This window comes from Nannospalax galili, unplaced genomic scaffold (assembly GCF_000622305.1).
Source record: "Nannospalax galili isolate Female #2095 unplaced genomic scaffold, S.galili_v1.0 scaffold43, whole genome shotgun sequence".
Lineage (NCBI taxonomy): Eukaryota > Metazoa > Chordata > Mammalia > Rodentia > Spalacidae > Nannospalax > Nannospalax galili.
The window spans coordinates 2,853,319-2,861,069 of NW_008353342.1; the positions used below are offsets into that span (position 1 = coordinate 2,853,319).

General features: G+C 46.1%; 1 protein-coding gene across 2 annotated transcripts in view; it reads left to right on the top strand.

Annotated features, from left to right (window-relative positions):
* Nucleotides 1-7,751, top strand: part of Jcad (junctional cadherin 5 associated) — a 103,294-nt gene that overhangs the window by 41,912 nt on the left and 53,631 nt on the right. The window contains exon 1 of one of the 2 annotated variants that reach the window (XM_008850525.3): nucleotides 6,840-6,922. The exons of the other annotated variant lie outside the window; for it this stretch is intronic. The gene's annotated coding sequence lies outside the window, so the exon portion shown is untranslated. Of the gene's footprint in view, nucleotides 1-6,839; nucleotides 6,923-7,751 lie in introns of those variants that run through there. 2 annotated transcript variants of the gene reach the window in all.

The following is a 7,751-nucleotide window of genomic DNA, read 5'->3' on the forward strand; positions in this document are numbered from 1 at the left end:
TATAGTTATGGTAGAGAAGAGCTTTCCCTTCAACAGAGAACCCAGATTCTAATAACTGAATCAAAAATTGATGACAAAATCCTGGGCTAGGGAGAAGTTTCCATGGTGTGGTGGTTTGAATGAAAATGTCCCCCATAGGCTCTAAGTGTTTGGACATTTTTTTCCCCAGAAGATGCCGCTGTTTTGGGAGGTTTTAGAAGGTATGGCTCTCCTGGAGGAAGCAGGTCACTGGGGGTGGGCTTAGCAAGTTCTTAAGCCTTGCCGGATCTCTGGTCGCTCCCTTGCTTCCTATGCCTGAGTGATGATGTGAGAGTTTCACTTCTACTGCTCCTGTTCTAGCCACCTCCAGCCACCATGCCTCCCTACCATGACGACTGTAATTCCCCTGGAACCGTAAGCTCAAATAAACCCTTCCTTCTATAAATTGCTTGGGTCAGTGTTTCTGTCACAGCAACAGAAAAGTGACTAATACACATGGGTAAAGTGCTTGTCACACAAGTTTGAGGACAAGAGTTTGAATCCTTAGGACTCCATGTAAATGCCTTGCGGGCATGGTAATCCACTTGCAATTCCAGTCTGGGAAGGCAGAGACAGGGGATCCCCAAGGCAAAGTGGCTATGGAGACTAGCCATATGGCTAGCTCTGGGTTTGATTGAGAGGCCCTGCCTCAATGAATAAGGTGGAAGAGTGATTGATGATTCCTGACATCAACCTCAGGTCTTCACATGCATGTATGCACACACATATGTGTCCCCACACATGCAGAAATATCTATGCACACACATTCACAACACACACGCACACATACACACATACATAAAAATGTGGAAAAAGAAAAAGGAGATTAAAGGTAGACATGCTGAAGGTTAGCAGCTTGTTATGTTTGGATCTTAAATGCCCCCCAAAGACTCCTGTACTGAAGACTTGGTTATCAGTTGATGATGCTATTGGGACACCATTGGTAGATGAGGCCTGGGAACAAGAAGTTAGATCACTAGGACTGGGGCCTTGGAGATGTTTGGGCTTGGCCCCTCCTCTCTCTTTTGGCTCCTGGTGGCCATGAAGTAGGCAGGTTTGTGTCTTCATGATGTTCCATCTTAACATGGGTTGAAAAGCAACAGAGCTAGCTGCTGATGAGCTGAAACCTCTGAACTGAGGCAAAATGAACCTTCCCTGCCCTAAGTTGATTATCACAGGTTTGTCATAGTGATGAAAACTAATTAACACACAGCTTCAGAAAAATGCCATGGAAGTTTTCCAGAGGCAGATAATAATGGGATGAACTTTTCTTCTAGTGGGATAAAATTTACAACTTCTTCAATACTTAACTAGAATGAGGACTTCAAAATCCAACAACCTGCCAATCATTCTACCCTCATGCACATGGAAGGTCCAAGTCTGACCAATAAGAAGGTCTAAAGGAAAAGTAGTTCTCATCTCTCCCTCCTACCTTGATGTCATTTTTATCTTGCCTTATGTCACTGATTTAACATAACATGTCACACATGCTCTTCTTAAATGGAAACTTTTTTTAAATGCCCATAGGGTCTCATGTAGCCCAGACTGGCTTAAAACTCTCCATGTAGTTGAGGATAACTTTGGACTTCTGACCCTCCTGGTCTCACCTCCTGGGATTACAAACATGCATCATCATATCCAGCTTTACGCAGCGCTGTGGATTGAATCCAGGGCCTCAAGGATTCTAGGCCAACAGAGTTACCCCTCCAGCCCTAAGGCATTCTTTATGCCACCAACTTTTGTGCTCTCTCCTTGCCTCTCAAACTTCATTGTGTTTAGGAATGATCTGGACAGTTAAGTATAGATTCTAGAAAGTCATAAAGATGAGAACTCTGATGGTGCCCAGTGTTAATAAAGCCCAGGAATCTATTAGTCAAGCCCTTTCAACGGATCCTGAACTAGAACACTTCAGGGAACACACTAGTTTTACCACTGTGCTACCTCAAATCCCCCACCTCCCATTATAATTTTTATTACATTTATTTATTATTTAATTTGTGTCTGGGGAGGCACACATTTCACATGTGCCTGTGGAGATCAGAGAACAACTTGCAGGAGTCAGTTCACTCCTTCCACTGTGTGAGTCCCTGGGATCAAACTCAGATTGTGAAGCTTGGTAGCAAGTACTTTTACCTGATAAATCATCTCACCATCTGCATATAGTTCCCATTTTAAAAATAAAGTCACTTGAGCTGGGCATGGTGGTATGTGCCTTTAATCCCAGACCTCAGGAGGCAGAGGCAGGCGGATCTCTGTGAGACTGAAGCCAGCCTGGTTCACATAGTCACTTCCAGGTGGGCTGAGACCAGGGAGACCCTGTCAGAAAAACAAAATCAAAAACAAACAAAACCAACCCCCCCTAAAAAAAACCAAAACTAACTAGATAGATAGATGATAGATAGATGATAGATAGATAGATAGATAGATAGATAGATAGATGATAGATAGATAGATGATAGATAGATAGATAGATAGATAGATAGATAGATAGATAGATAGATAGGACGTGAGCCTGGCGTGGTGGCATGTATCTTTAATCCCAGCACTTGGGAGACAGAGGCAGGCAGATTTCTGTGAGTTCATGTTCCAGGTGGGCTGGGGCTAGGGAGACCCTGTTCAAAAAAAAAAAGACATAATAATAATATAAAAAATAAAGACACATGGAGTTAAAAAAAATACCAAGTTTGAGTGACTCCTGATTAGCTGGTATGTGATGGAGTAGAGACATCTGGGCCTCCACCCTTTTCCTGCTGGCCACATCTCTGTTGCTGAAAGCCACACCAGCATCTTTCTATTTCCATGGGTTGCCAGCCAGGTAGTACCACTCCCTGAAGATATCATCATTCAAGAGTTTTCCTTAAGAGCCTGGCAAGGAGTTTGGAGAGGTGGCTCAGTGGTTAAGAGCACTGACTGCTCTTTCAGAAGACCTAGGTTCAGTTCTAGCACCCATATGGTGGCTAATAACCATCTGTAACTCGTTTCAGGGGATCCAACACCTTCTTCAGACCTCTGTAGGCATTCCATGATATGGGTGCACTCACATGCAGGCAAAACACTTATACACTAAAAAATAAAAACAAAAAATGTAAAAGCCTCAACTGCCTTATTAAAAAAAAAGAATCTGGCAAGGAATGACAGAGTGTGGGGGTTAGGGGGATGCTTGGAATGCCCTACCCACCACTAGTAAATAGCAACTTGGAGCTATGGTGAGTGGTGACAGGGTCTGGGAGACACAGAGAAGCTGTTTTCTATTATTAATGTGTAGTCCTATATGGGAAAAATCTGACACCCAGATAGCCAATAATTAAAAATTACTTTCCCCCTAATTCAATAACCAGTAGGATTCAATTTCTTCAGTAAATATAATTGAAAAATATATACCTTTTTCTTAGTCCCCAAGTTTGTAAATTATGTTTCAGTGTCTAGGCTAAGTCCGCATGGAAGACACCCTGTGTGACACAGTGATACTAATGGCTACTGTGTATTAAGTGCCAATCACTCTAATGATGCCAACACACATCAGTACCAACAGATCTTCCCCATGAACACCCTCCTCCCCCATACTGGGGATTGAATCTAAGGCCTCATAAAGGCTAACATTACTTCATATCCTTCATTACGCCTGTGTTCTCTCCTGGGCTCTCAGACTTTTGCTGTGATTAGGAATAATCTGAGCATTTTAAGCACAGATTCCAGACTCTCATTCATATAAATGAAAATTTTAATTGTGTCCATTATTAATAAAGCCCAGGAGTCCACTAGTCAAGCCCTTTCAATGGATCCTTAACTAGGCGAACACTTCAGGGAAACAGATGTCTAGTTCATAGTCAAAAATAATGAGGCAGTAGAACCTCTGAATTAATACCATACAAGTTAGTATCTAAAATCAAGTCTATAGTTTGCACTGGTGACAAAAATTCCTTTCTGCTTTGTGTATAACCATCATTGCTTGCATTTCCAGAACAAGTCAACAAGCAGGAATCAAGGTTTTATCAAGAACATTAGTCTTTTTAACAAATATGACAATTTGTAGTGTTTCACAGAGTGAAAGGGGGGGAAATCAAAGAATGTCTAAATTAGCCAAAGGAAACTTTAATGGTAATCAGAGAAGAGCCCTGAAGGAAGGAGATGGGAGGGTTGCCCTAGGTCCCTGAAAAGGCATTGAGTTAAAGAAACAAGAGTTTTGCCTTTTTTAAAAAAAAATTTCCTTAAGCAGGCTCCTAAGCATTCTTTCTCTGGTCATCACACATCTGCCCTATGACTCAATAACCCAAGTTCCTTCCTGAGTCTGTGAAACCTCTTGTCCAGGACTCAGAGGAAGGCGGGGACACTGGGCATCCGGCCGGTGCTCTCAGGCTCGTGTTTCCAACACTATCAGGTTAAAAGTTGTTTTCCATCCTATTTTATATCTGACATTATCTAAACAGTAGGTGCCCCCCCCCATGTTTCAATCCCTCAACATGAAATAGGTGAGAGAAAAGGAACTGAAGTTGCAGGAAAATGGTGGCAACTGGGAGCCTGGGAAGGTAGAAGGTTATTTCTCTATGGTCAATAAAAAATATACACAGGTGTTTTCTGAATTACCAAGTCCTGCCTTTTGAAGAAATGTTCACTTACTTAAAACCATAATCACAAACATATGTATATACATATAACTGTATATATTAAATACACAGACAATACTTATATACATATATTTTATTATATATATATAATTATTAAATATTTCCACAAACTGATTATATTTTGTATATATTTTTGTGACAAAGCCTTGCTGTGTAGTCAGGCTTATTTGAGCTACTGTTCCTCCTGCCTCAGCTTTTTGAGTGCTGGGGTCACAGACTCTACTTACTGATATATGTCTCTTTCCATGTCTGCAGTCTTGTGACCCCTGTAGAAAGTAGCCAGATGGCCTTTTCCCATTATCTTTCACCTCCATCTTTTTTCTTACACATATTAGTCATTCACCCAGTCACACTCATGCATTTTTTCAGCCTTATCTTCCTTTTTCATAATTCTATTTTCAGATCTTCCAAAACTCCTCCACCTCTGTCCCTGACGTCCTCCCGCATGCTATCACCATCTCCTCTCCTCACCTAATATTCTGCCCTCTGATTCTTTGTTTGAAGGGGCCTTAGTCATGGGTAGAGTGTACTGGAGCAAGTCAAGTGATACACCAGTCCTGAGCAAAGGGGCAAGCCAAACATTCTGAAATTTTTCATGATAAAGAGCCAGGGTCTAGAAACCACAAAAACCTTTGGAATTGTGAAATCCCCTTCTTTTGAATTGCAGGATTTTTTTCTTTTTCTTTCTTTCTTTCTTTCTTTCTTTCTTTCTTTCTTTCTTTCTTTCTTTCTTTCTTTCTTTCTTTTTCCTTCCTTCTTTCCTTTCTTTTTCTGAGACTGGGTGTTCCTGTGGTTTCTTTCTTTCTTTCTTTCTTTTTAAGACAGGGACTCACTGTAGCTCCAGCTGACCTGGAACTTGCTATGTAGACCAGGCTGGCCTTGAACTCACAGAGATTCACCTGTCTGGGATTAAAGTCGTTTGCCACCATGCCCCATGAATTGCAGGATTTCAATCTTATTACCTCCCCCTAATTAAAGCTTCCTTGTCAGGTTCTCTGCTAATACATTATTTCTTGTTAAGCTTTATCTTGTTTGGTTTAGCTTCTTAGCATCTCATCTTTTTACTGCAACTCCACAGCATCTTAGCAGCATTATAAAACGTTTGTGGGGCTGACCCTGAAATTCAACATGACATTGTTCTGTGGGAAGACAAATCCTCATCTCAAGTCACTAGCTGATAAGTGGTCTTGGAGGAACATTTAGCTTCCTGTGTGTGACATATATAAATAAGTATACAAGGTCGTGGATACACAGAGGCTATTTTATACACACATATACACATGTCTGTGTGTACTTAGAAAAGAAGTGCACATACATATTGGTGTGTCACAACAAAAGGTTATTTCAGTGAGTTTACAAATGGAGGACTGCGTAAGTCATTGGAGCTACTCATCCTGCCATGATGGCTTCATGACAAGAACTGACAACTGGCTTGTCCTTCGTCTCAATAGGTGGCCAGCACTCCTGGCTCTCCCAACTTCTCAGCCAAGTTTAACGTTTTATGTCTTCTTTGCCCCTCAAAGTCTGAGAACTCTTGCTCCAGAGCAGGTCTGGGAGGCAGTTTGATCCTTCTGGCCTTCTGTTGTAAGAGGAAACATGAAGCAAGCTGGGGTCAGGGAATGTTCAGTGGGATTTGAACTCTCCCACTGAGCACCGTATATCTCCATAGCTTGCATTTGGCAAATCCTCCAAGCTTGACTCCCTCATCTGTCCCAAGAAAGGACTGGTCAGTGAGCCTCCATGGTTCCCTCGAGCGCCATGATAAGACAAAACACCAGGCTGCTGTCACATCATTTTTTTCTGCCTTTCGTGCCACCATTGTGTGTGTGTGTATGTGCTTTATGTGTCTTTGTGTGTTTATATGCATCTGTGTGCAGATATATGAATGTCTGTGTGCATCAGTGTGTGAACAGGGAGACCTTCGCCGCGATCCAAACGCAAGTGACGGGAAAAGAGAGGAAAGGATGGGCAGCCCTTGTGCCTGCCTTGTGCTCCACTGATTCTCTCCTTTAGGCCTCTGAGGCACAAGGACCAGCCTCTGCCCAGGAAGGGACAGCCTTCTCCCGCCAAAGACCTGAGCTAGTAGGAGAGCAGGGGCGGTGGGCGTGGTGAGGCCGGGCGGAGGGCGTGGCGAGGCCGGGAGGAGGGCGGGGCGGGCGGTGGCGCTCCGGGCATGCTCCACTGGGCGGCGGCAGGCGGGGCCGTTCGCTCGGGTCCCCGGCCGGCCGTAGCGGCGGTGGCGGCGGCTGCGGCGCGGGACAGCATGGGGGACCGGCTCGGTAAGTCCTGGCCGCCGTCCGTCTGGCTCGCTCGCACGGCGCCCCGCGGACCTCGCCGCCGCCTCCCGGGCGTGGCCCCAACTTCTCCAGCTCAGACGTTGCTGGGTCCCTGCCTGGGCGTTGGGGATGTCCGCGTCGCGCGTGGTGGTCGGCTCCTGCCCGCTGCGGTCCCAGCTCAGCTCCCTTCTCAGGTCCCCGGCGCGAGCCGGAGGCCGGGCTGGCGTTGGAGCCCGTGGGCGCGAGTCTCTTGTGGGCCTCCTCCCCGCCGCGACCCTGCGGACCTCCTCGATCCCGGAGTGACAGGCTCGGCTCCCTCGGCGCCCGGGCCCACTCGCCCATCGGACCCGGGATTAGCGACCCGCCCGGGAGTGGCCGTGTCCCGCTAAGCGGCTCAGCTGGGACCGGAGCCCGCTGTCCCACGCCCAGGTCACCGTCGCGCCCGCCGGGGCTCCTGGCCCCAGAGCGGTCGCTTCTCCGCCAGATGCCGAGTGCAGGGGTGCTGGCCACAGTGCCGCGCCCACAGCCCTATGTCACCGGCCCCAGAGGCTGGTCTGGAGCTAGAGAAAGAAGCTGCGATTCCACTAGAGAAGGAAAATATCAAGAGGGGGAACTTTCCGCCTGCGCAGACTGGCAGAACCCCAGTCCCATCGCATCCGCGCCCGCAGGATCAGAGCGCTTTGGGGATTGCCCCTCTGTTGTCACTCCGGTCCCTCTGCCCAGGTCTGTGTGGCTGGCCTTGGCTGAACCACACAGCTTCCAGGCTTTTCCTGTCGGGACACTTTCATTTGTCCCCGAAGCTTTGCGTTTCCCTCCTCTGGCTTCGTGTGCG